This window comes from Lycium ferocissimum, chromosome 4 (assembly GCF_029784015.1).
Source record: "Lycium ferocissimum isolate CSIRO_LF1 chromosome 4, AGI_CSIRO_Lferr_CH_V1, whole genome shotgun sequence".
In the NCBI taxonomy this organism is placed as follows: domain Eukaryota; kingdom Viridiplantae; phylum Streptophyta; class Magnoliopsida; order Solanales; family Solanaceae; genus Lycium; species Lycium ferocissimum.
Window position 1 is genome coordinate 69,615,526 of NC_081345.1, and position 7,841 is coordinate 69,623,366.

The window sequence follows — 7,841 nt, forward strand, 5'->3', positions numbered from 1 at the left end:
ACGTCAAACGCTTGCAAGGTGGATGGCTACTCCAATAAAAAGGATGGTGAAACTTGGACATTGGCTTCTCACAAAAAACTTAAGCATCAAAAAGTTTTGAAGCGTCAAATCCCAAAGGCAAAAGCAAATACAAATCATCTACAAACATGGAGAAGCACAAAATCTGATGTCAAGAGTTGGTGCAATGATGCTTCATCACAAAGGATTCGAAATTCGATTACACTATTGGAGTTCTTTCCCAAACTACTCCTCGATACATGAGCTTAAACTGCACATCACAATGCTCCTCAACGCACGAGCCTAAACTGCAAGTTGCAACGCTTCTTTTTGCACGAGCTTAAACTACACGTTTCAATACTCCATGATGAACGAGTATAAACTGCATACAAAAAAAAAAAAACTCAAATAAAATACTCTTTCTGAACTATGTAATGACTTGATTCTCTTCACTGAGGTACGTAGGCAATTTAGAATTTCCTTCTAAGTGCAGTAACATGAGTAAAAAGAACTCATCCCTTCAATGCAGAGCCAAAGAAAAGTTGCTTGCACAAAGTTTCCTTTGCTGCTTTTCGCACGCTTGGAGAATCTAAAGACAAACATCTACAACTTTAGAGGCTGGACCAATTTTCCATGATGGTCTTCTTATATCAACTTCTTCATATTAGATAGATTTTGGTGCATCAATGGGTCTACTTACTTTGTCTGGGGGCATACTACTTAGTTCATGTACTCGCTCGTCATAGCTGCAAAAAAAAAAAGTACTTCAAATGTCTCTCTCGCCAAGCTAAAAAGGGAGATGCACCATCAACTTTCTCGCCAAGGTTGCAAAGAACTACTCTAAGTGTCAATCTCACTAAGCCACAAGGATGAGGTTCACCATGTAATTGTTCTACGAACACCGCAAGAAAAGTGGAGGCTCTAAGTTGTGTCCACAAAAAACTACTACGAGGGTGGACACACCAAGTGATTCCTCATGGATCACGTGGACATCTTCTTAGTCTGATATCGAGACCACTTGTGCTCCTTCATAAACCTGCAAAAAAAAAAAAAAAAAAAAACAATGAAATCCACAACGACGACATCGTAATGCTTCAGTGCGGGATGATGAACATTGTGTCATCGTACTTCTCCACCAAATTTTGAAGGATGAAACACTCCATGCCGCGAGAAGGATGCTAGCTCCTTGTTTCTTCACTAAGTCAAAAGAAGAGGTTGTCAACGACAAAGGTTAAAGGACGATTCATTCTCCCGATGCCTTCACATAATTATCAGAAGATGACGTCACATATGATTCTTTCGCCAAGTCGCAAGGATGAGATTCTCCATGAGCTTTCTCCCCAAAGTTAGAAAAGGCTACTCTACATATTCGCTATCAATGCCGCAAGGAAGAAGGATGCTTTAAGCCATTCTTCGCCGAAGCAAAATAAAACTCCCAAAGAAAGATGCACTAAGTTGTCTTTCACCAAAGCCGGACAGAGTAATGCAGCAACTTCCATCGAAGTCGGACGGACAACGCTTCAAGTAATTCCTCGCCAATCAACGATGATGAACTATGAAGGTCCTCCATCACTGCAGGTATTTTGTTCGATCTTATAGCTTCAAGAGTGGGGTGTGACATTGCGTGCATCTTCTCGGTCTGATATCGAGACCATTTACATCCTCGTGCAAACCTACAAAGAAGAAAGAAAGAAAAAAATAGCGTCCGTGAATGTTTTCCAAAGTCGAAGTGCCAGATTGTGTCACCAAATTTGAAAATTTATTCCAGTCAATCCAGAAGGAGTTTTGCTTTGATTTTTGAGTATGTCGTAGCCATCGATATCTTCTTTCTACAGAATCAAGTCGCTCCAATATAAAGATATGGAGATTCCCGTGAGACTGCACAGTGCTGAAAAAAACAAAAACGCAGATCTGGAGCTGAAATTGAAAAATTAATTTCCGTCAATCTGGAAGGAGTTTCGCTTTGATTTTTGGATATGACGTAGCCTTCGATGTCTAATTTCTATAGGATCAAGCTGCACATTATTTAGACGCTCCTATGGCAAGATATTAATTTTCTTCCGCAGAAGCGCAAAGTTGGCAATCTCATCTGTAATCAAAGGAAATCCTGCAAGGTCAATTTTTTTGACATGTTGCACGACGCACTTGAGAAAGGATGAGTATCAGGGTGGATGGCATGATGCACTGCAAAAATATGACGCTCCACATAATTCTCTCACTAAGGCCGCAAAAGAAGTACTTCAAGTATATTTCTCACCGAGCCGCAAGGAGAAGACACATCAATGAGTTCCTCATCAACAATGTGGACATTGCTTATACCTTCCCGTGACCATTTACATGCCTTGGTGAACCTCAGTTATTTTTTAAAGAAGAAGAAGAAGAAGAAAGTTGGTCTTCTTGTTGCTCCCAACGACTTTCATCAGTTGCAATTTTGTCGTGGTTCATAATATTTGTCGCTGCAACATCAAAAGAAAAGCCTCCTTGTTAGTGGATATCTATCATCGTTGGCAACTTCATAGTCATCGATTTGGTTAGCATCCATCTCGAGCTTATCATGACCAAGTCCGCATCCGGATGTCTAGTCCACAGCACGTGACTTCTCTTTAATCAGCTGATGACTCGATCCTAGATGGGTATCCTGCTATGGTTAATCTGGAGAAAAGAGGAAAAAGAAAGCAAAATAAGATTTGCATCTCCTCATTGACAACCAGTGCCCCCGTGTCGTCTTCGACGCCTTCTTGACTTAATTGTTCCCAACGAACTCAGTTAGCAGCGTTTTGAAGCTCATCTTGATCAGGTTCTCACACTTGATCATCCAAAAAAAATCACTCCAAACCAGCAAGCATTCCAACTTTCAAACTCGAGAGTCATTTGACATCGTTCTTGAATATCTCTAAAAGTTTGGTCTAAGTAAATCATGTCCAATATTCGACTTAAATAGATGTTTACCAAGCTTAAGTTGGAAGGGAATTTCCTTTTTCCATATTTAACTTGGAGTGATTAAAATCCTTAGGGAAAGAAAAGAGAAAAATGGATACTCAATCCATGATCACCGGTGGTGGATATTATATTGTCTATTTAAAAGATTTGGAATCTTTTAAAATCAATTATCACTGCATCTTGGTTTTGTTGTATCCAAACTAAATGTGAAACCATCTTTGTCCAACGAGAAAATAAATTTAAAAAGAGAATATTCAATCATGGAGTCAAGTTGGATCGTTGAGGAGATTTTCTTAAGTGTCTTTGATAGTTTACAGCACAAAAGAATAAAAGGAATGTCAATTCTTTTGAATTCATATGCGTTAAATTGGTTCCTTACCAAGTTTACATTGGAATGATTATGCCTCTACATGGAAACTATGTGAAGGATCTGTTTGCCATATTTGGTCATTGAATATTGATCAAGAAAAATTGATGCAATAAACTCAATCCCCAAAATTGGAGGAAGAGATTTGTGTATCTTTTTGGTTGTTCACAAATTCAAGTAACATTAACTTTCAAGCCACATTTCAAGAAAACTTGTCGAAAACACGTCTCAAAGAAATTTTGTACGAAGACACAAAAAAAAAAAAAATTGATCGTCACAGGTACTTCAAGTCTTGTCTACAATTTCGGCAAGCCTACACTTCGACAAGTCTTGAAGTAGGGGGCATCTGTAGATATCGAAATTTTAATTGAATTAATCCATACAAAATTTGGATTAAATTCTAAGTTATTGACGCATTGACCAAGTCAAATTTTGGTTAATAAAGTCGGATTAATTAATTAAGTCAAAATTACATGACTTGAATGAAAGTCAAATTGCATTTGGGTTGGTCCATTAAGTTGACAAGATAAGCCCAACCCATGTTCTTTAAGCCCAAGATCTGCTAGAATTACACTACAAGAAAAAGGCTCATTTATGAGCAGCCTTTAGCGATGGGTTAAAAATCTGGTCCCTGAAGGTGTATTTATGGGGACGAGATTTTCTTCCAGCCGCCTAATTCTCAATTTAGTTTTTAAGTTAAGGAAGAGAAGAAATCTGGTGCCAAAACAATAAATATCTGGTCCCTGAAGCTCTAAATTGAGCGGCGACAGAGGACACATTTGTTTACCTCTGGAAAAAAAAATGAAAAATCAGAAACAAAAGGCCTCTATATTTAAGGTACTTAGCCCCCCCCCCCCCCCCCCCCAAAAAAAAAAAAAAAAAAAACTCCTTAAGTGATGACTTTACTCTTGTCAAAGTCAAGAAATCCCCAAATCTTCTTTTATCAAAAGCTAAGTGATACGTAAGCCATCGATAACACAAAATTCGCCGCACGAAATCTCCATTGTTGGAGGAGAGACCTAATATCAGCCTTAGGTCTCTCGTTTATGAGTTCTTGTGCAGCAGAGAAGTGTGGTATCTTTGATATATGTAGTTCGTCCGTTGCTAGGGTTGAGTTTGTTCTTTTTCTCTGTGACCAATTTCAAAATCACTTAGAATCTCTTGCCAAAACATCAAGATGTGGTGAGTCAGCTTATCCTTTTCAAAAAGGAGTATTCCAGTCATTCACTAAAGAAGAAATCTTCAACGCCGCCCCGATTCCACCTCTACGCTCTCCACCATTTCACCATGGTTAGGACCCAACCCACCCTCTTCCTGTATCTACAGAATAATAGAGAATCCTATGCCACCATTTTGTTACTTGTCATTTATTTCATTAGGGTATTTGATTCTAGCGCTTATTTGAGGTGGAATTGCATTTTTCAGATGCCATTTATATGGTTTAGATTATTGGGTCAATGTACTTTTTGTTTGTGCTAATGCCGTATCTGATTATAAACTTGAAATTTATCTTTAGGGTATTAGTTAATGTTTTTCGGAGGGATTAAAATATAGAATATTTGTTACCCTTTTTTTTATTTTTATCAGTGGTTTAGAATGGTTATGACTAATGGATCATTGTTTGTTCAAAGCTGTTTAAAAGTTCTTACTTTGCTTTGGTTCATATTTTGTGTGAATTGTGTTATTTTAAAATGATATGTGTTTGATTGAATTTAGTCGTCTTGTGTTGAAAAAGAAAACATGGTGCAAGAGTTTCCACCGACTGTTTGATGTGATTCGTGAATCTTTTTTTTTCTTTAGTACACTTGAGAATATAAGAAAGAAGTGCACTGTTAAAGTCCTCCCCTACCTTTGAACAAAGTCAAGAAAATGTAAAAGTACATGATTTTAGCTTGTAGTGACAATGGATTCTACAATTGTTTGGTCGTAGCTTGATGGAGGACCGTGTTGAACGTACATCTTAAGCAGAGGAACAACGTAGGAGCTAAATCATGTCGGTAGTGAATCTTTATTTGTAGAGTCTCTTGTTCAATATGCTACAGATCATTGTTGTTGTGGTAAGCCATCGTTTCAATGTTCTTCTCAAAGATTGGTTTAGGCAGTGCTATCAAAATCGCGTGCTTTAAGCAAGAAATGAGATGCAGTGCAGGGCTATCGCTTCTCTATCCTGAAGCGAGGCAATGGAGAAATGGATGATAATTTTGTTGTATTTGTTTTTATCATATGCAGGGTTTTTATTTGCTGGAGAGAATTAGATTTTGAATGTCAAGAATTTTTATATGATTACTCCTCTGCATTTTCTATAAAATGGAGGGAATATCTGATAATGTTCATGGAGTTCTAATAGCTATATCATCTAGTATTTTCATTGGTCCAGCTTTGTTATTAAGAAGCAAGGTCTAAAAAAGGCTGGTGCAAATGGGAAATGAGCAGGTTATTTTTCTTTCCCAGTGTGCATAATTTCTTGTATTAGCTTTTGCACCATTTAACCTCTATATTTAGAGTTGCTGTTAAGTAATTAAGTTTATTGGTTTAGTTAAGCAATGGGGTATTTTTTTATTTCTTTTTATGTTTTATAATTGAGAAATCCAGAGAGCCCGTAGAACACAATTCGAAACTCAGTGGATAATGGGGTTGTACCCTTCTTCGCTTAAATATCATATGTTTTCTTTTGGCAGTATTCGAACATGTGACATGTTCCTAACCCAATGGAGTAGTTTATTTATGTCAATTACGGGGATATGCTTTATCCTTGTGGGGATTGGTTATTTCTAAGTTTGTCTTACTCATCCACATGCAGCGGCTCAAGGATACATTAGCATGATTATCTTTATCGTGATAATTTTAGTATATTTGTAATACCTTTATTGCTTAAACAATTTCCCTTGATAATTCTGTCGTGGAATATACTAACCTGCACCTATTTACAACAAACCAAACAATTTAACCATCAAATTCACAAATTGATATGAGAATACATTTTATTTCACCATGACTAAGTATAAAAGTTTATATGCAAAGATACACGTCTTGCATTCATTTGTTAGGTGCAAAACGGGCAATTAAGTTTTTCCCCGTACAGAGAGTTTAGTTGCCTAATTTTTCATTTGTAGGGATTCCATAGGGAAGTTTTGGATGTTAAACATAAATGTACATTTCTAACTACATGGTCAAAGTTGATTAAGTAAAATTTCTGATATTGCTATCAATGAAAATTTTGTGTGTGCATAATACCATATATTCTTATAAAATTTCTTCTGGTTTTTGTTGAGGCTAAGGAAATTGGTCTTGTTATTATGAATTACCAATTGATGCAGAATTTTGAACAGGTTCAGGAGGCCACCCCTTGTTGGAACCTTGTTTGGTGGGCTGGAATGTTATCTAGTAAGAGAAATCTTTTGTTATTTTATAGAGTTCTTTCGACTTTAAGCATGAGTTCATTGACCATATCGTTAATTCAACTTTCTCGGGATTGAAGTGGAGTAGTTGTATGAATCCTTAAGCATATAATGTTGTATGTCTAAAAAAAAACCTACATCTATTATGGAACACAAAGACCTTTGAACATGCTTTAGAAAAAGAAAAAAAAAAACAGAGAATATCATGAAAAAGCTCTTGGATAAGTTATCTTAAGAGTCTGATACATGAGCTTATCTGTGAAAAAATGACAGTTTTAACTTAATCAAAAGTTGATCCCATACTTAAGATCTATGAAAAGCTCACAAGATATGCATATCTAATCTTCCAATTTCTTGTAGTGATTATTGGAGAGGGAGCAAACTTTCTTTGCTTATGCATATGCCCGGAATACTTGTGCACCTTACGGGGGCTTTAAGTATGATTGTCAGGTACGTCGTTATGTAGTGCATTTTTTATATTTTTGTTCTCATTTTCACTCATTACATCTTATAGATCCTTGTTATTTAATACATCTTATAGATTACTAAATGTGTGAGGAATTATAAACAAACCACAAATTCGAATGAAGTGATACTTCTTTGTCAATGTCTGTTTGTTTCTTTAGGTCAGATTTATGCTTTGGGGCCACATTTAGAAGTCTAGCCTAAAGATGGGATTCTTAAGGGCCATATTCAATGGCTTGACTTGTTTGGGGCCTTAATCTTGTTTTATGTTTCTGTATCTGATTGAGCAACTTAAAAAACCATCTGTACTCTGATTTTATTATTGAGATCTTGTCCATTAATCTGAAGCTGCATTTTCAACCATACAACAACAACATATCCAGTGAAATCCCACAAAGTGGGGTCTGGGGAGGATAGATAGTTGGAAAATATTATATTTCTTAGAACTTTTCTTTAAATACTCTAGCTCATATTAAACATGTTGGTTGGAATTTTGATCTACCTTTTTATGGAAATTAAACTTTACGCAACTTAAAGGTTGGAGCGCCATTTTGTGAGCATTGTGCTTCCATGGCTGAATTTAACATTTGCTGGAAGCTAGTAGCTGCTATATTTATAATTTAATTCATTTATGTTCATCCAAACAGTGAGCAACTAGGGTTGAACTTGTTTCT

At 36.5% G+C, this 7,841-nt stretch overlaps 1 long non-coding RNA gene across 1 annotated transcript; it reads left to right on the top strand.

The window, feature by feature from the left end:
• The first annotated feature begins 4,228 nt into the window (after positions 1–4,228).
• On the top strand, positions 4,229–7,088 carry LOC132054930 (uncharacterized). Its single transcript, XR_009414418.1, has 4 exons — positions 4,229–4,594; positions 5,235–5,361; positions 6,634–6,688; positions 7,063–7,088. It is a non-coding gene; the product is annotated as an uncharacterized LOC132054930 (long non-coding RNA).
• Positions 7,089–7,841: the final 753 nt, after the last annotated feature.